The sequence below is a fragment of the Gossypium hirsutum genome, chromosome D09 (genome assembly GCF_007990345.1).
Source record: "Gossypium hirsutum isolate 1008001.06 chromosome D09, Gossypium_hirsutum_v2.1, whole genome shotgun sequence".
Lineage (NCBI taxonomy): Eukaryota > Viridiplantae > Streptophyta > Magnoliopsida > Malvales > Malvaceae > Gossypium > Gossypium hirsutum.
In genome coordinates, this window is record NC_053445.1 from 3,341,526 (window position 1) to 3,366,125 (window position 24,600).

The 24,600-nt window shown below is 33.0% G+C and overlaps 1 pseudogene; it reads left to right on the plus strand.

Moving 5' to 3' along the window:
* Positions 1–9,594: 9,594 nt before the first annotated feature.
* On the plus strand, positions 9,595–20,181 carry LOC107890455 (WAT1-related protein At3g53210-like; annotated as a pseudogene).
* Positions 20,182–24,600: the final 4,419 nt, after the last annotated feature.

Here is a 24,600-nt window from a genome sequence, read left to right on the forward strand (position 1 = left end):
AATCTTTCAAAAGCTCCATCCTATGACGTTAGCGCAGATTGAAATCCTTCTACGCCATTAGATATTGTAAATTCTTATGGTCTGAAAACCTACGACATTTCTCCCCATAAAGATAAAGTCTTCAGATCTTTAGTGCCAATATTATTGTTGCGAGCTCTAAGTCATGAGTCGGATAAATCTTCTTATACGGCTTAAGCTGGCAAAATGTATATGCCAAAACCTTTCCTTTTTACATCAGCACACCCCCTAACCCATTAAGAGATGCACATGTGAACACTATATCATCCATACCAAATTTTGGTTGGGCAAAGATAGGAGCTTCAATTAGAACAACTTTCAGCTTATTGAAACTCTTTTGACACTTTTTTCCATTAAAACTCCTTGTTCTTATTTAACAAATGCGTAAGAGGTGTTATAAACATGGTGAACCCTTTTACGAATCTCCTATAGTAACCCACCAAACCCAAGAAGCTGCGTACCTCAATAACATATTTTGGCGGATTCTAATCAAGCATGATTATAACTTTATCAAGATCTACCTTAACATCTTCAACAGAAATAACATGACCAAGGAAATGCATTTCTCTTTACCAAAATTCACATTTGCTGAATTTGGCGTACAACTTGTTCTCGCGTAAAGTTCTTAGTACAATGCTTAGGTGTTCCTCATGATTAGCCACACTTCTAGAGTAGACTAATATATCATCAGTGAAAATCACAAGAAACTGATCCAAGTAAGGGTAAAACACTTTATTCATCAAATCTATAAAGATTGTTGGCACATTCGTTAATCTAAAGGGCATCACCAGAAACTTAAAATGTCTATATCGTGATTGAAATGCAGTGTTCGAAACATCATCTCCTCTAATTTTCACCTAGTAGTACCTAGAACACAGATCAATTTTAGAGAAGATTGAAGCCCCACTTAACTGATCAAACATATCTTCAATTCGAGATAGTGGAAACTTGTTCTTCACAGTTACTTTGTTCAGTTGGTGGTAATCAATGCACGGACAAAGTATCCCATCCTTTTTATTTACAAACAGAATTGACGCACCCCAAGGTGAAACACTTGGTTGAATAAACCCCTTATCCAATAGATTTGAGATCAAGGCATATAGTTGTGAAGTTATCTGTTTGGCGTAGTGTAATATGTCAAATAACAATCTTCAGGCATGTCAGAGTCTGACGTAGTATATTCGACGTAGAAATGATTAAGGATTTTTTCGCAGGTTATTCTACTGTTTAAGAAAAAAGATATGATAAGTAAAGAGTAAGCCTGGTGAGGTTACCGTCGAAAGTATGGTACGCCCAGTTACCTGAGCACTATGTTGAATGGGTTTTATAAAGTGACCTGGTTAGGAGCCGACTGGATTGATTGGTCAAATATTAAATATACAGAATTCTTATTTATGTTCCTCTCGGAAATCTATAGTCCATTATGAAGGAAAAACTTTGGATTCAAGTGACACTTGTTTAGTTCCACTATAGGGAACTAAGGGTATATATAGTGAGAAGACTCCGTGAGGAGGTTTTCTTCCTTCAAATTTCTATTCTTTTGCTCTTCTTCTTAAACTTGTATGTTCTCTTCTTCCCTATTAAGATGGAGCTAAGGTTTTTGAGTTACCCAGTGGACGTTTCACCTCATGGTAAGTCAAATAGCTCTACATGTTAAGTTTTTGAAGGAATAAGGTTATTAAGAAGCTTAGGAATAGTAGGTTATAAATGTAGATGCGTGATCAAGTTTTATGCTCAAAATGTTTAGAAGCATGAGTTCAAAATTAAGTTTGGGGGTGTTAACCCAATTAGTAAGGTGGATTGTGCTACGAACATCCAAGCCAAGTTTAAGGTTGTTTAGCCTAAAAATCATTTCTCTTTATCCCTACCTTGAGCCTAGCCCCATTACAACCCTATGAAAGACCTATTGATTTTGAAAATTATGTCGACTATATTGGTGGAGCGAAATTGCTATGTTTAACATATGAAGACCATTTTTAAAGCGTAGGATTATTTGCTTAATTACAAATAAGGAAGAATACTTGAATGGTAGGATTCACATATGGTTTAGAAAAGCATGCAAATTATGATTGATGCTAACATATTCTTTTACTTGATACGAAAATTTGAAATTATATTTGCATGCGAGCAACTTATTAGCAAGAAGAGTTTGTGAGCATAAATTTTTTGATGTGTGATTATGTGAGCATAAATTCTTTTGAATGATTTGATATATTACACTGTTAGAATAATTTTAGTTTGAATTGGAATCAAGATGAGATCTGGTTGGTAGTTTGATAGCTATTCAACTCAATATGGGATTCCGCCAAATGCAAGAGAAATTAGTACGTGTCCGCCGAGTATTAATACCTCCAAATAACCATTCTAAGAAAAATGCTATGTGTAAGATTGAAGAGGAAATCCGTAGGAAGGGGTTCTATATAGGTAATCTATTAAGAAGTATCTCAGGTTGTAAGAAGGATTCTGATTTATACTGACTGGTAAGATTTGGATTCAATCAAAATGTGAAGCTTAACTGATGCATTAAATAGGGAAATTGGCGTATAGGTTTATATCCAATATTGTGAAAGTATCTAACCAATGACATAGTGGTGTTTCAAACTCTTACGATGAGGAATTCAATTCGGAAGATTTTGTGGTAAACCGTATTAAAACTCACTTAGTATATGTAAACTTATAAGTGTGGTGTTCATGTTTCAAGTGTGGCTGTATAATTGAATTTGCTAAGAGAGACCAAGCAAGGATTGCGCCAGGGAAGTGGCAAGTGATAACTCTAAATTATATAGACTTTTATAATACCTTTTTACTTAGAATTCATGCAAAACTTGAGCATTTGGATAACTAATTATGTAATTTTGGTTCATATTGAGACATTGGGAATAATTTAAGTAAAGTTTGTAATTTTACATAATTAGGTGTTAATTTTACGTAGTTTCATTAAATTATGCTACATGATAATTTCTTTGTTAAATTGTTGCAGTATGGACCATTAAATTACTCAATGTTGGGAACAATTGAAGAAACATATAAGTGAGCTGATTATCTAATACTTGGGACGACAGAGAAGATGAATTTGACCTAGAAAGAGTTGATTAAACCTAGTTGAAAGTTGGTTGCTGAGAAGGGCTAGTCTGCTAACTCGTTGGGGTTGTCAAAATCGTCCAATAGGGGGGAGAAGAGCCCAATTCGGCTAAGGCATGAAGAGTAACCCCAAATAGCTTTGGAATAATTGAATTAAAGGTTCTTACACGTGTAAAAAAATCATAAATCGGCCCCCCAACTAATGCTTTGATTGTCGTCCAACCCCATACCATGAATCAAGGAAGAATTGATCACAAAATCAAGGAACCATCAACCCCTCATCCCACAATTCATGGCCGGCCATGAAAGAGAGATTATCAAGGGATGTGAATGCTATTTTTAGCAAACTCTCAAGCTCTTTATCAAGGATGAATAGGCCCTTCCATTCGCCTTTCATAGCATCTATCAATCCTTCAATCCCATTCATCCCATTCATCCCACACATCCCTCAACTCTCATCTTTCTCTTCTTTCTAAAGCTCTCCACTTTTCCTTTCTATGACAAGCATTTCCTTGAGAAAGCCACCACGATCAGTCTTCAGGAAATCACTGAATTCAATCAAAGAGTTTCTTTTTCTTTTATCTTTTTAGTTGTTCTTAGTTGTTCAAACATGATTGCACATTGTTTAATCGTTTTTCCATTAATAATGATGACTTGAATTTTTTTTAGCTAGAATAATTGCAATGATTTGATAAAATTCATTTAATTCATGTTTATGTTGTTCTGTGCCTTAATCATTCATGCTTCCAATTAAAATCATTTATGTTATTCATGCACTAAAATATGTTATTCATGTGAGTTGCTTAATCCTAATCAGATGGTGCTAATGGATGTGATAATTGAAAGGTGCATGCCTAACTTATATCCTAATCAGAATAAATTAAAGGTTTGTAATAATCTAAGAGAACTTATTATCTTGCATAACTTTAGGTGTGTGTGATTAAATTATTTTAAACTTAATCCGTCCTTGTTACTTCACATAAATTCTAAGGAATCTTTTATTAAATATGCACATAGAAATATACATGTTTTTTTAAGTATAAGTCTTCGAAAGAATTTATATTAGATTCCAAATGAAAGATTGAGTTGCCATGAAATTTTTTTGGAACATTGTTAATCATGATGAAGAATAAATCGAGTCAAGTGTTGTGATTGTTTTAGCTACTTCATGTTATTGTTGTTAAAACTTAGGAAAATGCTGCTAAACCCATCTCATTGCATTTAGGTTAATTTACATTTAGTTAAGGCATAATGCAAAAAATAACCCCTAACGTTTGGTTGTTTGGTCATTTTGGCCCTTTATTTTTTTAGATCACTTTGAAACCTAACGTTTTTTTGGTCAAATTGGTTTGTTTTTAATAGAGATGCTGACGTGGCCATTAGTTGACTAACGGTCAACATTAACTATTGACATGGTGATCCAAATGTATTTAAATGCTGATGTGGCACTATTTTATCTTATCGTCAGTAAATGATTTTAAAATTATTAAAATTATTTTTTTGAAATATAAAATTATTAAAATTATTATATTATTTTTTTGAAATATAAAATTATTAAAATATATCATTTCTAATTCTCTCTTTTCTTAATCGGTAAGTTTCTCTCTTCAAATACTTTTATTTCTTTATTGAATCCATCGCATATCATCTGCAAATAAATTTTTGTGTAGTTTGTTTGTTGAGTTTTTCTTTTCCCAATTTTTTTCCTAATTTAGATAGAAGATTCTTTTGTCGCGTTCGAATTCCTAAAAATTTTATGGTTTTCCTAAATCTAACTTTCTCGACACCACAAACGTGTATAAATTTCTTTCGAGGAGATTATTTATCATGTTTGTGTGTTTCGTTTCTTGAGGTTGAGTTGTTAGTTCTAAATATCCGCATAAATTGCTTAAGGTGATCGAATTTGGGGATTTTGGGTGGTCGAATTTGGGGATTTTATGTAAGGGTTTTGATTTTGGGGATTTTTGTTTAGGATTTCTGATTTTGGAGATTTTAGGGATTGCTCACACCGCGCTCCTCATCACTTTCAGAGCCAACAAATCCACATCCAGGCTCATGTGAAAAGTTGCCAGAACCCATTGTTTGAAACATCGGGTCTCTTTCACCTTGGCGTTGTAATAGGCCAATTTAGCCCGGGCTCACAAAAATATAATAAACCCAAAATAATAAAACAAAGTCCAAGTCCAGTACAAAATTATATCATTTGGCCCGATCGAAATGGCCCACTACTTGAAAGGTTGAAGATCCATCTACAAGCTTATGGAAACATAATCTTCAAGGATATACAATCTTAGATATGATATATGCAATCTTAGATATGATATATGCAATCTTAGATATGATATGCAATCTTAGAAGATATGATTTTGTAATCTTAGAGATTTAATTTGTAGATACCCTTTAATCTTAGCCGTTGATGTAATTGATCTGTACCGTTGGATTTGGGGAGGCTCAACTATAAATAGAGGCCTCTCCCTTCATTGTAAAATACTGGAGTGGGGAGTAATAATAATTCTTAAGAGTATTCACTCAAATTTCTCTCTCTCTTGCGTTATTATTTTCTGTGGTTTGTTCTTATTTTGTTGATCTGTGTATAATTATTTTATTGATTTGTATATTTTTAATTTCAAATCTCTTTTTCCCTTATTATTCATTTTCAAATTCATTATTTTCAAATTTGTTTACATTTTATTTTGCCTTATATTTTTTTATTTTATACTCTTTGTTTTAAATTCATTGGTCTTCGATTATTGATGCTATTTAATCCTCTATTTGTTATTTTAGTTTTTTTGTTAAATTAATTATTTTAATATTATTAATACTATTATTTGACATCATTAATCTTGTATCATTATTATTTACTTTTTTATGCCTTTAAATTTCAAATTTTGTTATATATATGCATGTATACATACATACGTTTTATAATATATACATATACGTACACATTTTTTAATTTTTATAAATATATATATACACATACTTTTATATATTTTCTATGTTTCATAATTTTATATACATACTTATATATATTTCTTACATATTAAAATATGTATATTTATATATATTATATTTTTTATAATTCACATACATATATATTTTTCTTATATGTACATATATATATTTTTATATTTTATAATTTTTATCTATTTTCTTTGTCATTATTATTGCTTTACTTGATGTATATTTATTTATTTATTCACATGACCATTATTATCATTATTATATTCTTTAAATGCTTCGGTTTTATTTGTTTATTTACTTGATATTGTGCATACATAATTGATTTGTTTTTTTATTTATCTTTTCATTATTATTATTATTATTATTGTTCTTGATCATGATATTTATATTTACATTATCACAATTGTTACTCCATTATATAATTTTTATCCAAATTCGTATAAAGAGAAAATTTTGAAAAATAAGGGCAATACTAGGTATTTGGAATCTTTGAGAGGATTGAGCCCTAACATATTGGGTTCCAACTCTTTCGTTGAATCTAAATAATCGAGAATACTCTTTAATCAAAACATAAATAAAAAACTCATTATCGGGAATTCAATACGTTGTATCCTAACGCATTGGATGTGACACGTTGATTTCTCGAGATGAAGGTTTTTCTAAAAAATAATAAAGGCAATATTCAATGTTTAGAATATTGAGAAATTGTGCCCTAATGTATTGGGCTGCGATTTCTTCATCTGACTTAAACAATTGAATATCCTTTTAAATTTTATTGCACGAGTCTTTTGGACAAGCTCATTTTTGAGGAGGTGAAATATCATGCCCTAACTCATTGGGTGTGACATTTTCTCTCTCCGAAATGAGAGAGTCTTAATGGGTAACTTGTTTTATATAAGTTTTTACAAAGGATCGTATTTTAAATTTGTTCAAAATTTTTTATTCTCGACATTAAGACACTAATTAATCAACTAGGTACCACTTTTTTGGCGTTACGAGGGTGCTAATCCTTCCTCGTACGTAACCGACTCTTGAACCTTTTTTTTTGAATTTCACAGACCAAAAGCATTGTTTTAATAAATCTAAACCGTTTATTAAAAACAACTGTTTTACGAGGTGACCCGATCACACCTCATCAAAAAAGATTGATAGCGACTCCCACATTCATTTTTATTTTTCAAAACCCAAGTCGACCCCGTTTTTATCAAAAAAAAGGTTTCGACAGGCGTATTACATCGAACTGATCAACGTCTCTATCGACGAGCTCCAAAAGTCTTTATGTGAAATTGTTTGTATCAGACGCTCCAAGTTGGTGCTTATTATGAGTGATCTTCAAACCTGGGTTAGTGCTACTTTAACGAATGAGGATACTTGCATGGATAGATTCTCAAGCAAGGCTATGAATGAGTATGCAAAGATGATGGTTAGGAAACGAATTGTTAAGATCGCACATTTTACGAGAAATGCTTTGGCACTCATCAATAAGTATACTTCATCTCAAATACTTCATTGATTTTCTCGAGAAAAATTTAATGGCAAAGAAAGCACTGTGCTTCATGGATTAATGTTCAATCTGGGATTTCCATGGTTTTCGAACAGGGCATAAGTTTTTAAGATATTAAAGATTGTGTTCTCAACTCTATGTTCGTGGTTCTTGATTATTTTAATTGTATCAATTTGAATAAGAAACTTTTGAAATTGTGTCCATGTATGTTTATGAGATTTTTTATTATTTTTTTAATAATTTTAAAATCATTTACTGACGTGGAATATAAGACAAATTAGTTTCATATCAACATTTAAATACATTTGGATCGCCATGTCAGCGATTAATGTTGGCCGTTAGTCTACTAATGGCCACATCAGCATCTCCGTTAAAAACCAACCAATTTGACCAAAAAACGTTAGGTGTCAAAGTAATCCATAAAAAAAACATAAAGGGCCAAAATGATCAAATAGCAAACCGTTAGGGGCTATTTTTGGCATTATGCCTTTTGTTAATTTATTTAATTTTAACACCCATCACTACAAATTATTATGTTTTCTTTACTAACTTGTAAATTCTTAATTTTAAAATTTTGGATTAAAAAATACAGTCCCTGTGGAGACAATAACTCTTTTACTTACTTATTACTTGATAACGACTATGTACACTTGCACATTTTGTCACATCCTAAAAACGGGGTTAGTAGAAATTGGGTTAATGAACTGAGAGTGGTCACACAAGAATTCTTTTTGGTGATCAAGTAGTGGTGGAGATGCCCTTGATGATCTGTGTTCAAATCTCTTCCCTCACATTATTTTCTATATGGTGCAATTTTGCGTCAAACCTTAGCAAATCTCACACCATGTTTTTAAAGTAAATGATGTAGTTTGTGAACAAGTAAGTGAGTTAGTCTAATGGTTAAGAACTTAATTAGTTTCCTTAAGGTCCTAGGTCCATATTTTTATTTATTTTTCTGCCAAATTTGAATGGTCAATACCCCCCTTTGCCATCCATTTGTTGCCTTGCATGATAGGATTTCTTTCCTTTCTTAACAATTCAACATACCATATGTTTACAAACGTGATCCTCTTTTTGCTCCATTGTCCCCTCAATATACCATATGTTTCACTTTTCCTTACTCTTCTCTTCTTATTGTTGTCCTCCTCCTTAGCTCCTTCCCTTTTCTCTACATTTTTCTTTTGCCTTAGCCATCTATCGCCACCTATTGTATTATTTTTCCTCCTTTCCTCCACCACACCCTTGCCAACAAAAGCACCATCAGATCTCCCCTTTTCCTCTGCTCCTCTCCTTTGTGTTGCTCCACTGCCACCCTAGCACCACCGTTCACCACTGTGGCAAACACCATTTTACACCACCATTGAAAATAAATCTATTTTTCAATCTTCTTCTTCTACACACATGGTAAAAATGATGAAAAAGGTATGTCGAGGGGACAATGGAGCAAAAAGGGGATCATGTTTGTCAACATATGGTATGTTAACTTGTTAAGATAGGAAAGAAATCCTTCAATGCAAATCAACAAATGAATGGAAAAAGGGGGTATTGACCATTCAAATTTGGAAGAAAAATAAATAAAAATAAGGATAGTGTGGAGACTTGAACCTACAACCTTAAGGAAACTAATTAAGCTCTTAACCATTAGACTAACTCACTTGTTGACAAAGTAAAACATTTATTTTAAAAACATAGTATGACCTTTGCTAAGGGTTGAAGGAAAATTGCACCATATAGAAAATATTGCGAGTGAAGGATTCAAACACATGTCATCAATGACATCTCCACTACTACTTGATCACTAAAAAAAATTGGTAGTGACCACTCTCGATTCATTAACCCAATTTCTACTAAGCTGATTTTTGGGAAAAGAAAAAGATCACCAATGCCTTTGGATGCACAGCGGTGGTCCTACGAGAAGTCAATGGAGGAGGAGGGGAGAAGGTAGTTACATCACTAGAGGAAAGAATGAGAGAATAAAAAAGGAAAAAGAAATAGAGAAGAAGAAGATAGAAAAATAGTTATTTTTTATGGTGGTGCACAATGATGGTGGCCACGGTGGTGCTAAGGCGGCAGTGGAGGATCACAAAGGAGAGGAGCGGCAAAAAAAGGGAGATCCGGTTGTGGTTCAGTTGGCAGGGGAGTGGTGGAAAAATAGTCCAATAGGTGGTGGTAGATGGCTAAAGTAAATTAAAAATGGAGAGAAAAGGGGAGGAGCTATGGAAGAGGATGACAATAGAGGGAAAAGAGTAAGTCATAGTGAAATTAAAGATGTTATTCACTTGTCTAGGTGTAATGAATCAGCACACATGGTAAAGTTGATGAAAAATATACGTTGAGGGGACAATGGAGTAGAAAGGGGATCATGTTTGTAAACATATGGTATGTTAACTTGTTAAGATAGGAAAGAAATCCTCTCATGTAAGGCAACAAGTGGACGGAAAATGGGGATATTGACCATTCAAATTTGGTAGAAAAATAAATAAAAATATGGATAGTGTGGAGGCTTGAACTTAAGACCTTAAGGAAAAAAATTAAGCTGTTAACCATTAGACTAACTCACTTGTTCACAGACTACAACATTTATTTTAAAAACATGGTGTGACCTTTGCTAAGGTTTGAAGGAAAATTGCACCACATAGAAAATAATGCGAGGGAAGGGATACGAACACATGTCATCAAGGACATCCCCACCACTACTTGATCACTAAAAAAATTCAGGAGTGGCCACACTCAGTTCATTAACCTAATTTCTACTAAGTCAAGTTTTGGGAAAAGAAAAAGATCACCAATGCCTTTGGACGCACGGTGGCAGTCCTGTGAGAAGTCGATGGAGGAGGGTTACCAAAAATTACCAGTAATCAGGTGATAACAATGGTGTTAGCTAAATGCTAGAACACTTCACTACTGAATCTAGCTTAGAATTTCTAAAGCTTCAATGAAAATGTAAGGAAGAAGAAGAGGTAGAAGCAAAACGTACAAACATGCTAGCCTGATGTCCTTATATAGAAGAGACACCTAGGAACAAAACTTAGTGGAAGTTAAAGGATCCCACGATCGCTCTAGTAATTCGAGAAGTATTAATTAAGTATCAAATCATCTATAGCATCTTAGTTTAGTTCTAACTAGGTTTCAACTAACCTCTAACATAATTTTACAACACCACAACATATGCTAACTATGAAAGCAAACCTATCAAGCTACGAACTAACAAGTTCGCCCAAACATCTAGGGTTGGGGGATAACTTAACATAACTGTCCGTCAAACCCTAGAGTTTGCCAAAACCTAGAGTTCACCAAATGGCGAACCTACCGAATACACCACACAAAACCAAATACTCTTCTAATTTACTCGTTAACTACCCTTAGCGTAAATAACTACGCGCCAAACAATGATAATATATCCGTCGGGTGGGTTGTTACATGACTTATGCTTATATTAGGATGAAATAATGTTTTTGGAATTGATCAATTGAAATGGATTATCGTATATATCGGGAATTGAATTAATTAGAAGATAATCAAGGGAAAGGAAAAATTACGGATTAGTCCATGACATCTTGTTTATTGTTGTTTTTGCCAAGTAAGTTCATATGGGACTTACTGATTTAATTTATAATATGTTTGTTTTTTTTGTTTTCTAGTTTGAATTGTTATGAATATAAGTCTTTTGGCATCAAATAAACTAAATCATAAAATACCAACTAAATGACAAATTCGAATAGGTACATGGTATTGAATGGATGTAAAATTGTTATATAATTTAATAATATGTAAATGATGATGTTGTAAGATTTGAAATGATACGAAAATGGTAACAGTGTGCACTTAATAAACGATTAGGATATGAATGACATGCCATTCAAGTCCAAACGAAAAAGGAAATGATTCAAATGAAAAAGGAAATGTGTGTTTGATCAGGGACTTATATGATGATTTGAGATCCAGCATATGTTGTGAATTGTCGAAAGCTTGTGTGAGCAATCATCACACCTAATATAAAGCATGCATGAGTAGCCCAATATATATCCGCTTATGAAAGCACACAAGTCCAATATCCAAAATCAATTTACTATAGTTCTCTCGGGAAAAAACCTTAATTAAACAAAATGAAATGGCTAAAAAGATAAAATACGAATTCAGTTGTCATTTTTGCAAAAATAAGCATGATTTGAATGGTATATAATATAAAATGATATGGTTGTACATGTATATGAATTAAGTACTATGATCTTGTTGTGTTAATGACCTAACCTTCTTGTTGTATTGTCGAATTGAATATGAAAGTATAAGGATGCTAAAGAAATACCATGTTTATGTCGATGTGTTTCGATTGCTTAATTTAACGTATTGTCAATGTAAGTTAAGTAAATTCCATATGAACCTACTAAGCATTTGTTATGCTTACCCGTTGTTTTCCTTTCTCATATAGATTGTTGATTTGTGAAACATGTCAATTGGATCAACTTGAAGACCACACTATCCTAGTATAAACTTAGTAGTCTTTTGATCGCTTTTAGACTCGATTATATGGTATGTACGTAGGTGTTGTTTTGTTATTCTAAATTGATAGTTTTAGTTGAACTAATGTTTGACCTTTGATAAAGTTAATACCTATATGAATATGTGATTGTTTCAGTATTATGTGGTGACATTTTGAATGGTGTTCAAATGGCATAGTTGTATATGAAATGGAATGGAAAAGTGTTGGTTTTGAATGGCTAAAAGGCATAATTGTATAGGTTGAGTTTGATTAAGTTGAATAGGTATGTTTGGATGCCAAATTGTGGAATATTAGGTTTTTCGATTTGAATTGGTTTATATGTGATGTTTTGGTATGATTTTGAAGTGATCTTGTGCAAGTAAAGGTGTTCAATTATGCACCAAATGTGTAATTGGTTGGTTTGAATTGTGTTCGGTACCAAAAGGCCTAATTTGTGCCAAAAACAGACTCCACACCGTGACATCAAGCGATAGTCATCGCAACAAGACTTGGATTTCAGGCCACGGCATGACGAGGAACCCCCAACATTACAACGAGGCATGTCAGTATATCACGTAATGACAAGGAACCCCCTCACGTCATGGCGTCAAGCTAAAATTTTGGAAATATTACAAACTCATCTTTGTTCGATTCTAGGTTAATTTTAGAGTATAAGTAGGCTCGTATAAGACCCAAGAAAAGTTGAGTAATGTGAATATGAACTGAAATGGTTATGTTTGTATGATTTATGTTTTACATTGAATGTTATTTTTCTGTAGTTGCTCCGAAAATGACTATAGCATTCCATAGCTCGGACTTGGCAATCGGGTCGGGTGAGAGGGTGTTACAAGGGTATAAATGTGAGAATTATGTGTGGCCTAAAATTTGGTATTTGAAAAGTAACCTAATTTTGTTAACTATCTTATTTTGTTTAATAGATAGGTTTTACCAAATTGATGATGTATATTCACATGTGGATAGTTTTATACATATATATAACATAACAAGTTAGTAATGTTATGTTTTATTACTTTGTTTTATGAAAGTACCATTGAGGTTTGCTGCTCAACGTACGGTGTATTTTCTCTATGCACATGTATAGGTAATCCTTGGGAATTTAGGAAGTAGTTCCAGCATCCAAGAAACAATTCCTCGACTTAATAAGGTTTGTAAAGTTCTCTTTTGATTAGTATATGACATGTACCTAGGTTTAAGTTGATTTTAAAAGTACTTGAGGTTACGACGAACCTAAGTCAACCTAGAGTTGTTCATGAATATTGCATACTTTCATATTCATGGTCCTTAAAAAGAACTTTGGAGTGAAGTTTTACCTCCCAAGAATAAAGAGTGTCTTTGGCATTATATGCACATGTTCATTCCTTGTAATAGCAAGCTTTTTCATCGTGGGATAAGAATTGGTCCTTCTTGTTTCTAATGTCACTAAGCAGACGAAGACATTGAGCATGTTTTATTTCATTGCCCTCATGTTATGGAGGTTTGGCACTTGGTGGGCATCAATACCTAATCATTTTCAGTTATGTATTTTATTAGCATGGTTCTATCCAATTAGCAAGCCGTGCATAGGGGGAACATTTTATGCACCAGCTGGAGCATATGGCTTCATAGGAATATTACTTTATGGAAGCAACATGTTCCATCTTTGGAAAAAATTGCATAGCATATGGCCACATTTTGGCATGTTTGTCTAGCCACTCGTGTGGTACATGATGCTTAGATGGCCTCTCATCAGTCAGATGTGCCCTGCGACAATCACTTGTGTAAGCTACCGTTGGGAAAGTTCAAATGCAACGTTGATGGTGCTATGGGTTGGGCTGCACTTGTAAGGAATGATGCATGTGATTTTCTTTGGTGCATCTCTGGCTTTATGAGGAGCAACTTGATCCTTTTATGGATGAAACTCATGCTGCTCATGAGACCCTTTCATGGCTTAGATCTTGGCAAGTGGATGCTATTTTTTTATAAACTAATAGTCAATGCCTTTGGTATGCTCTCTCCTACGACAATTTGGATGTTTCGGACTCGGGGGTGTTGCTTCAAGATTGTTTCCACATTAGTTATCTTTTTCAATTTTTATCCTTTCGTTGGCCTCCAGTGGCGAAGTTAGAAAATTTTTTTAGGGGGACCAAAATTAAATTGTTATTTTTAAGAGCCTATATTTTTTTTATAATTTTTAAAGGATTAAATCAATTTTTTTTATCATTTTTAGGGGACAAAGTATAATTTCACCTTTACTAATTTAAAATTTTAAAATTTATAAAGGGCCTAAATGAACAAATTTTCATTTTAGGGGGTCGGGCCCCTACCAGCCCCCTAGCTACGCCCTTATTGGCCTCTTAGATGCACTAGTAAAACAACTCACTCTTTGGCAATGGTGGTTTTAGCTCATGTGAACTACTCTAAATCTGTTAGTTGTCATTCTAATTTTGATAGTTTAATCTTTTGATTAATTTTGGGTGACATTAAAAGAAACTAGATTTCAGTGTATTGAGCAAACATGTTGATCTAAGTTTAAATACTCTCATCTTTTTTCCCTTTTATCTTAATTTATTTTTTAATGAGATTTCCTTTGCTAAAAAAACTTGAAGATTCAGAGAAAAGTATAACCCATCCCAAAAGTGTTATCATTAGTGACACCATTTTCATACTGAGTTGAGACTTGCAAAATAGAAATGAATGAACCCTAAATTGATTGAATATATAGATTTTTTATCGCTACCAACATAAAATTTAATCATGGTCACTTCGCATTAATTAAATTTATGGCATTCATATGTCTGTATATGTAGGAGACAATATCAATATGAAAGCCTAGCATATCTCACTGTGGATTCACTATGTCTAGGTTTTATATAGATTAATTTTATTCGGTAATTAAAATTAATTGTAAGTCCCTCCATACACCAAGTTGAAGTATAGAATAAAACATCTATTCCTTCATTGCCATGCATATGTATGTGCAGACAAATGTTATCATTGATAAAGATTCATTTACAAGTATATAAAAAAGAGGAAAATACAATAGTTTTCTTCTATATTTGTGTGGAATTAAGATGGAAATTTGTGGTTGGACCAATGAAAACCATTAGTATAGCAATAGAAAATGACCCAAGTTAAATTAGATACGAGTACACTTAAACTTAAAAAAAATATATTTTCATATATTTATAAACAACTTTCTGATATACATCTAATATTAATGTTAGATAATGAATATTATATAAAAATAAATAAAGAGTACTAATAAGGAAGACATTGAAAATGAGGGTGGGTTTTCACATTGGTGCATGGCAACACAAGGGGAGCATGATATAGACATGGATGGAGGCTTTTTAAAGTGCAGGATACACATAGATGCATGTGCTCATTAATTTCTGCTTTGGAAAATGCATGTGGAAGCAAATGAGTTCATATCGATAACGACCCAACCTAAACATTTAATGTATCGACATCTCCCAACTATTTCGCTGTCACCAAACAATTATAAAGGTAAAAATATTATAAAAGTTTTTATATTAAAAGTTAGATTGTATTTTATTTTTATTAAAAAATAGATAAATTAGTAAAAAGAAAATTAATCTTATCACAAAAAAAGAGAAAATTAGTCCTTTTGTAATTACGGGAAGAACAATTTACTCCATTCCCACACTACTAACAAGTGGTTTTTGTAATTAATTCACGACACAATTACGAAAATGAGTACCCTTGAAATTTAGGTAGATGATTGTTGGTAATTTAGAATAAGTTCTCATGACAAATTTGTCCTAGTTATAGAGGCATAGTTAGGAGGCAAGTAGGGCCTTTTAACCAAATGGTGAAATTTTTATATAAATTTAAGTATTTTAAACATTTAGTTAATCGGAAAAAACATTCAAATTTTAATCCCTTTAAAATAAATAATTTAATTTAAGTATTTTTAACATAATATATTTAATTTTAGTTCCAAAATTTTATAATTTTATTTTAATTCTTTTAAACAAAACTTTTAACTTTGCCCCTGTGTCACGGGATAGAACTTTAGTCTCACAAATCGCGTAACCTTAGGCGATTTTTTTAACCTTAAGCGATTTTTTTACTCTGAATCTACCTAACTCTCGCAAAAGTGAGAATTCTCGCAGAGATTCTCTAAGGCACCAAAATATAGTAGAAGCAAAACTCGAGACGAAAGAGCAATGAAGAACAAAAAAGATAAAAGAAAATGACACGCATCAAGTGTTTGAGTAAATGCTCTCACATATATTCACAACTATGAATGGAATGATTATAAATGAGGGGAATGTCTCTATTTATAGTTGAGCTCTCCCAAAATCAACGGTACAGATTGAGCCACATCGATGGTTAAGATTAGAGTCTATCTACAATTGAGAATCGTAAGGGATTTAAACTTTATACAAGCTCATTCCTTTGGAATTTATACTATTTTATTAGAGTGTTTCAAAGGCTTAAAATAGATGAGTTTCTTAACGTGTTTCATGAATCAAGTCATTTCATTTGAGTCAAATAAGCTTCATTTTATCAATTAACCTCTATCTTTATGCAATCGTCACAAACATTAACCCGTGGCAAGTTGCACCTGATTAATCATACGAGGCTCTAAATGCACTATCATTAATATATCAAAGTTATTGCTTTCTTCTATAAAAATATAGGTTTCACAAGTTACGTTAATTTTGATATTAAATGAAAATTTGAGGACCACAAATTTACCATGATTTTGGCATAAAATCAACTTAGGTTCCACAAGTTACGTTAAATTTGATATTAAATGAAAATACGAGGACCACTAATCTACCATAATTTTCCACAAATTACGTTAATTTTAATATTAAATGAAAATAAATTTGAGGACCACTAATCTACCATGATTTTGGCATAAAATCAACTTTTCCTTTTTATATAATTTTGATATTAATTAACTATACAAAGGATACCTGATAGTATAAAATTACTATATGACGAGTGAAAAATAATACAAATATACAAAAGATTTAAAATTTTTAATATATCAAAATTTATATAAAATGTTAATTTTTAAAATAAAATTATAATATAAAAATCTAAAGGGTAATCTACAAAAATAGTCACTTTTGTTTGCCTCATATTACATTTTAGTCACTTATGTTTAAAATGCTACATTTTAGTCACTTACGTTATCGTTTTCTTTCGAAGTGGTCACTTTACCGTTAAGCTTCGTTACCCCCCTAATGGTGATCTTACATGGCAGTCCAAATGGGTTTTAAATGCCAACTTGGATGTCTTACATGGCAGTCCAATTTAAATTTATTTAATTAAAAACCTATTTTCATCACAACAACTAGACATTCAAGTTGGCATTTAAAACCCATTTAGACTACCACGTAGGTCTGCGTTAGGGAGATAACAGAGTTTAACAGTAGAGTGGTCACTTCGTAATAAAACGATAACGTAAGTAACTAAAATGTAACATTTCAAACATAAGTGACTAAAATGTAATCTGAGTCAAACAAAAGTGACTATTTTTGTAGTTTATCCAAAATCTAAACATGAGTAAATAAATATTTACTAGTCTTATGGATACTTGAGTCAAAATATAAATACTTTTAATAAAGAAATTATATAAAAATTAATTATTTATATCCACAAATAATTAATTGAAAAACTATAGAAAACAATGAGTTAAGTACCTAGGAGATCCATGTATTATAGGGACTATATCAAATTAGTCACTCTACTATGAAATAGATAAATTTAGTTCTTATATTATTAAAAAGAATCAAGTAGGTTCAAATTATAACAGAGTTAACATTTTTTGTATAAAAAATATCTTGAAAATTATTTTTATTCAATTTTAGTCCAATTCCAAATAAAATAATTTATTTACAAAAGGGGGAAATCTCAAAATTATACATGAACTTTGATTTAATGTGCAATTGTATACATGAACTTTAATTTGGTGTAATTATACACGTGAATCTTAATTGTGGTTCAAATGTATACTTGAAAGTTTAATTTTGATTTAATTATACACATTTAAAGAAATAAATACATCAATTTATTTTCATGTTGGATAAATATAATTATTCATGTATGCAATATATAAACATAAAATGATGTTATATCAATAATTGTGTTAATAATTTACAAGAATTGGAGCAAATCAAAATTTCATATATAAAATTGCACAAAATCAAAGTTCATGTATACAATTGCACATTAAACCATAATTCATGTATAGTTTTACAAATAGGAATGCATTCCCCAATTCAGCGGGCCCACTACCAAACGTGTGTTTGGTTGGCTGTAACAACATTACAGCCTGATATCATTCTGGCCTCATTACACCCATTGGCCGTAATAGCCATTCACTGCCTTCAGCACTGATTAGGGATTCCTTCAGCACCGTTTTTCCTATTTTCCATTTTCTGCCCTCAGCATCTTCTCTTACGTTTCCCTTTTTTTTTTCCATTCATTGCAGAGGTAATTTTTTTCCTTCTTTATGATTTTTCCTTCTTTCGTTTGGCTACTTAGAAACTGAAGCAAAGGCTTTTCTGCCCAGGTTCATCTTCTCCTTCGTTTATTTTCTACAATTTATCAGGAACGAAAAACTCTTTGCTTAAAACCCATTTCTTGGGTTAGGGCAAGGAAGAACATTTTTTCTTTTCTTTTTACTCTTAACTCCACAATAATCTGATCTGGAATATTTTACAGGTGAGTTTTGCTTCACCTCTAATCTGGAATATTTGTTATACTATTCACCAAAACAAACCTCATCCACTTCCTTTGTCTTGATCTGAATCTTTTGTTCTCCTAATTTTGATTCTTTTTAAAGTATTTCATTTTTAGTTCAAGATATATGATTTCCATTGGGCTTTTCTTTGTCTGATTCTATTGCATGTTCGATTGAACAGATGAAAAGTTCTCTTCTTGTTCTTTGACTATTTTTCGAATGGCTTGTGATTTTGACTAGTTGAGTTTTCTTTATTTGCATTTCTTGAATTTTTTTTAATGATAAAATTGTGGGTTTTAATATTAAGAGGATATTAACATGAAGTTTATGTTTTGGTTTCTATATTGAATTAAGTTGAGGTTTTTCTTTAGAGGATTTTTTTATTTCTCTGGTTTGTTTTACAGGAAAAAGAGACCAGCACTGACCATTTGTTTTCAGATACAATTCTTCTTTCTTGGATTTATAGTGAATCATTTCTGGACAAATTTTCCAGTTTTTATATCAATCAATGAAGTTATTTACTGATATTTCTGTTTTGCTAGAATTTTGAATCAAGGATTTTACATATTTGGCTTAGACAACAAATAGCCTTCATTGGCTTCTGCTACTGAGAATTCTGTCCTAGCTATGACTTTTATCATGGCTGCCTTACTTAAGTGAGACATAAACCCCTATTACATACACATCGCGTTAATATCCGATACTGATTTGCTTATTTTCTCTAATTTCCAAGGATCATAATTGTCTTTTTCTTTGAAGGATGGAACTAGTACACTTGGATCGTAAAGATGGAATAGTCAAGGTGCTAGGGACTATTGCTTCAGTAGCTGGATCGTAAAGTCTTCACTATTTTCTATGCGGTCAGTATCAACAACCTTAAAATGTTTAAAACCCCTACAATTTAATCCTTGAAATTGTTGAGTTTACGGTTTTCCTTTGAAATGATTGGAAAGTGCTTGATGTGGTGCAGGGACTCGTAGCTTCAACAATGGTGTTTGCTATACAAATATATGTTGTTGATAGAGGAGGCCCTTTGTTTGTCTCAATGTATTTACCTCTACAAACCTCACTTGCGGCTTTAATAGCTACTGTTACATTGGGTGAAGAATTCTACTTGGGAGGGTAAGCCTTAACTTTTAACCCATACATTGTTGCCTACAATCATACTTTGCAGGGTTGGAGTGACATTGAATATAGTTGCAAAATATGTGAAACTTGTAGGGTAGTAGGAGCAGCATTGATAATAGCTGGATTGTATCTGGTTATCCTAGGAAAAAGTGAAGAGAGCAAGTATCTGTCTGAAAATGAACCAATTTATTCAGTGTCTGAAAATAATGACATGGAATCCACCTTCATTCGGCCATCGTTGGGAAATAAATTGCAAAGCTAAGGCAAATGGACGAATTTTCATATTAGCTCCATGGCAAAGTCAGTCATCCAATCCACACTAATGCCATTTGAAGCAGCTTGCTGCTATTGAAATTGAATGATGGGTGTCGAATCCACCAATATAAACCTACACCTAATTTTGCAAATTTAAGCAGTATAGGGAGTAGGGTCGATCTCTCAGAGACTGGGTTTACTGCAAATTGTTATTCTATTGACCAGATTTATGTCGAGGTAGTTATCGTGCCCAAGATATTAGGGTGAGGATAAAATCGAAAACCTGGAACCTGAAAGAAAGAAATAAAACGCGTAAAAAGTAAAAGTTGAAAATGAAATAATAAAAAGTAGTTAAATAAATTTGAAGAAAAATTAACTAGAATAAGCTCAACTTCAGGCACGGATTTTTCCTTGTCTTTAAACCGATCCTCGAAATTAGATGAACTCCTCTTCTCCAATAAGCTAGTTATAGCTACCAAGGACGCCTCGGACACCAACTCTTCCTTGTGTAAATTAGTTATGGAACGTCCAATAACTAACCCTTACCGATTGAACAACCACAAAACGTTCGTGATTTAGATCTCCGGCAGCTTTGCGTTCTAGAAGAGCCTAGCTCGAACTAATGTCCTCAACTGCGTGGGACATTTAAATCCGGTTACTACTTCCCTTGACGGAACCAAACATCTATCTCCACTTGGCACGCCAATGTGTTCACAGAAAACAAATTAGAAACGTTCCTTTCGGAATTCCAACTGTACGTCTAACCACATTAAATCAAATGACGTCTTTTTGACTTAATGTTGATCTGACTTTGTGAGTTGGCAAAATCATACTCTTAATCTGGAGAAATAATAAGTACTGGAATTTAGGAGTTAAATCACTCGGGTTCGTAACTCACGGGTTTTGACGAGGCTAATTCTGGCCTAAAGCTGAAAATGGGTTTAGTTGGTTAAGGTTTGAGGCATGTTGGTATTGGAATAATTAAATAAGGGAAAATGGATGAAAGGAATGGGAAGCGTGATTTAATTTGGGGGGGCTAAAATTTTGGTGGTGAAATAAAGTAATAAAGTGAATTAGCTACTGGAGATGGAAAGAAAGTTTGAAAAGGAAATTGAAAATGGTTTAAGTGGTAACAAGCTGGAAAATTAGGAATTGAAAGTAAAGGAAACTAAAGACAACAAATAAATTTGTGAGAAAAGAGAGAATGTATTGAAAGATGAATGCTTGATATTTCAATTGATGATTAAAATGAACAAATGTAGCCTCTATTTATACTAATGGCCTTGCTAAATTAAGAGCCAACTAGTATAGAAAATCAAGGAAAATATTTAATATCCCAAAATAATCTCCAACTGAGTCAACAATTTTAGCTAATTATTCTTGGAAAAATTCTGCTTTGGCCCTCCTTCTTTGCTTCTTTCTTCAATCTAGCCTAATTGTTTCCTTTTTCTTCTATTTAGCCCCAAATTGCATCCCTGCACAAAATTCAATAAATATGGCAAAATTAGTGGTGCATTCTCATAAATTAACTAATTTAATTACATAAAATATGTAACTTTAGCATTTAATCAAATCCCCCTACTTAGCTTATGCTAGTCCTCGAGCATTTTGTATGTATCTGCAAAAGGAAAAATTTTCTCCAAAATAGGACTTGACCCCCATGATTTGCACAATTCAACAATTTAATCCTAGCACATTAACATCTCAAATAACCTAGCCTAAGAAGTAAGTAAATATATTTCAGAATTTATTAGAGTTTGATAGACTTACCTTCATTTTATTATTTTATTTATTTATTTCTGTACTTAAGACATTTTTGAATTTTTTGACGCGAGACATGATGACAACCCAAGCACCATGTTCCGGTTACTCAATTTGGACGTCTCTAAGCGGGTTATTTTGCCCTACTCATGATTACTTGTTAACGGAGTGAGTGCAAAGAAATTGAGCAGCCACACGAACCTTTTTACGCGAGATGTAATGACAACCCAAGCACCACGTTCTGGTTACTCAGCCCGATGTACAGCCACAATTTTTCACTCTTAACATTCTATCAGAGGAGTATTTTTTTTTGCATTAAAAATTTTGACATATGATAAAAAGTAGACAGTCAAGCAAACTTATAATTCCCAAAAATTTCTTACCCACTAAGTCTAGGTTATTGAAAAGTTTCATGTGTAAAGAATTAAATAGCTAAATAGGTCAAACCATAAGTGTACCATCAATTTAAAAGAAAAATTTTACCTTTTACCAAAAACATGCAAAAATAGCGATGACAGATAAGCAAATTAGAACCAATTTATGTTTCCCTCCCCCTACTTATTTTACATTGTCCCAATGTAATTCAAAGAATAAAAGTAAAGATAAGTAGGAGAAAGAGAGAAAAAAGAAACTCCCCATGTATTTCAATGTCGTAGAGGTTGGTCTCGTAGGTAGAGTGGGCATTGGCTGAAATAAAAAGAATTTTGTGGGTTGACATGTAGAATTTAATTTTGTCTTGGAATGTTTTCCTACAAAAATAAAATAAAATAGTAAAAATAAATAATAATAATAGGAAAATTAAAATTTTTTTCTTTTCAAATTTATTAGCTAAGCTATAAACTCAAGAAATAAATTATTAAAAACTAAGATTACGAGATTTGGTAAAATAGTCGTGATAATGCGCCAAGTAAGTTCCCAGGAAAGAGAGGTGAGTCACAATGGACATACTTAAGTACCAAGTCTTTCCTTAGACAGAACTAATCCTCGACATGCATTTTGATTTTCCATTTTACCAAAAATTTTATTTTCATAAAGGAAAAGAAAATTTGGGTTGCCTCCCAACAGCACTTTGTTTAACGTCGTTTAGCTCGATGACTTGTGTTATTCAAATTCTTTATCCTTTTGTAATAGACTGCAAAGCGGTTGCATGATCTTCAAGAAGTCTTTTATGAATCGTCTATAAGATCCGTACACCGTGAAGTCATTTATGAAGACTTCAATGATTTTCTTGACATAATCGGAGAATTTGCTCGACATGCATCTCTAGAAAGTGGTCGGAGCATTATAGAGTCTAGACGGCATTCGTCTATATGCAAACGTTTCAAAAAGGCACGTGAAAGTTGTTTTGTCTTGATCCTCAGGCGCCACCAGAATTGGGAAAAATCCTGAATATCCATCGAGACTACAATAATGAGTCTTACCAGCTAATCGCTTGAGCATTTGATCGATGAAGGGAAGTGGAAGATGGTCTTTCCGGGTAGCTGCGTTCAACTTCCTGTAATCGATGCAAACCCTCCATCCATTCTGGACTCGGGTAGGAACTAGCTTTCCTGACAAATTTTTCACCACTATCACACCATTTTTCTTGGGCACGACATAAACTGGGCTAACCCAATCACTGTCGGAGATCGGGTATATCATTTCAGCATCCAACAGTTTCTGGATTTTTGATTCTATTCTGACTTTTGGATCAAAGATCTGCTTTTCCCGTTCGTTGTCTTGCCCATGACTTTTTCTGAAACTGTTTCCAAAACTTTTCCGCTACGAAGAGTTATTACACTTACATTCTGCCTAGGATTCGGCTCTATCTGAGAAGGTAATTTACCTTGAGACTCTAAACGATTAACTGCCATCGAAAGTTTACTAACTTGAGTAGTTAACTCTGTATTGATGCATCTGTCCTCTGTTGATATTTTACAGCATCAACGGCAAGTCTTTCCACAATAGCTTCTAGAGATGTGCTCGGCTTGGGTGGCAATTGCGGTGGTTGCAAAGGTCACGGTTGGTATGACGGATTATATCAGGGATTAGCTCCGTAATTCAAGTTGGGATGATCCTTCCACCCGGGATTGTAGGTGTTGGAGAAAGGATCATAGCGTCTTTGCGGAGGTCTCGGAAAACCTCCAACATCGTCAACATGTGCCGTTGATTTTTCGTTAAGGATTGGGCACAAATCCGTCGGATGTTCAGATGTAGTACAAATTCCACACAGCTGGGTCAGATTCTTCTTTTCTGTAAGCATAGTTTGGACAATATTAGTGAGCTTATACAATTTATCTTCTAAGGATAAAACATTTACCCCATTAACTCGTCTTGTGGGTTCTGAATTTGGCCTATACTGTTGAGAATTTACCGCCATGGTGGATATCAGTTCTCTTGCCCTTTGAGGAGTCATATTGACAAGCGCCCGTCCACTAGCAGCATCAATCATTTTCATTTCCATAGGGAGCAAACCCTCGTAGAAATACTGAAGAAGTGATTGCTCGGTCAAACCGTGTTAAGGATAACTTGCACACAGTTTTTTGTACTGCTCCCAATAGTCATAGAGCGATTCACTTTCCATTTGGCGAATTCCCACTATGTCTCTCCTAAGTTCAGCTGCTCGCGATGCTGGGAAGAATCTATCAAGAAAAACACGAGATAAGTCATCCCACGTTGTAATAGAACCTGGAGGTAAGTAAAATA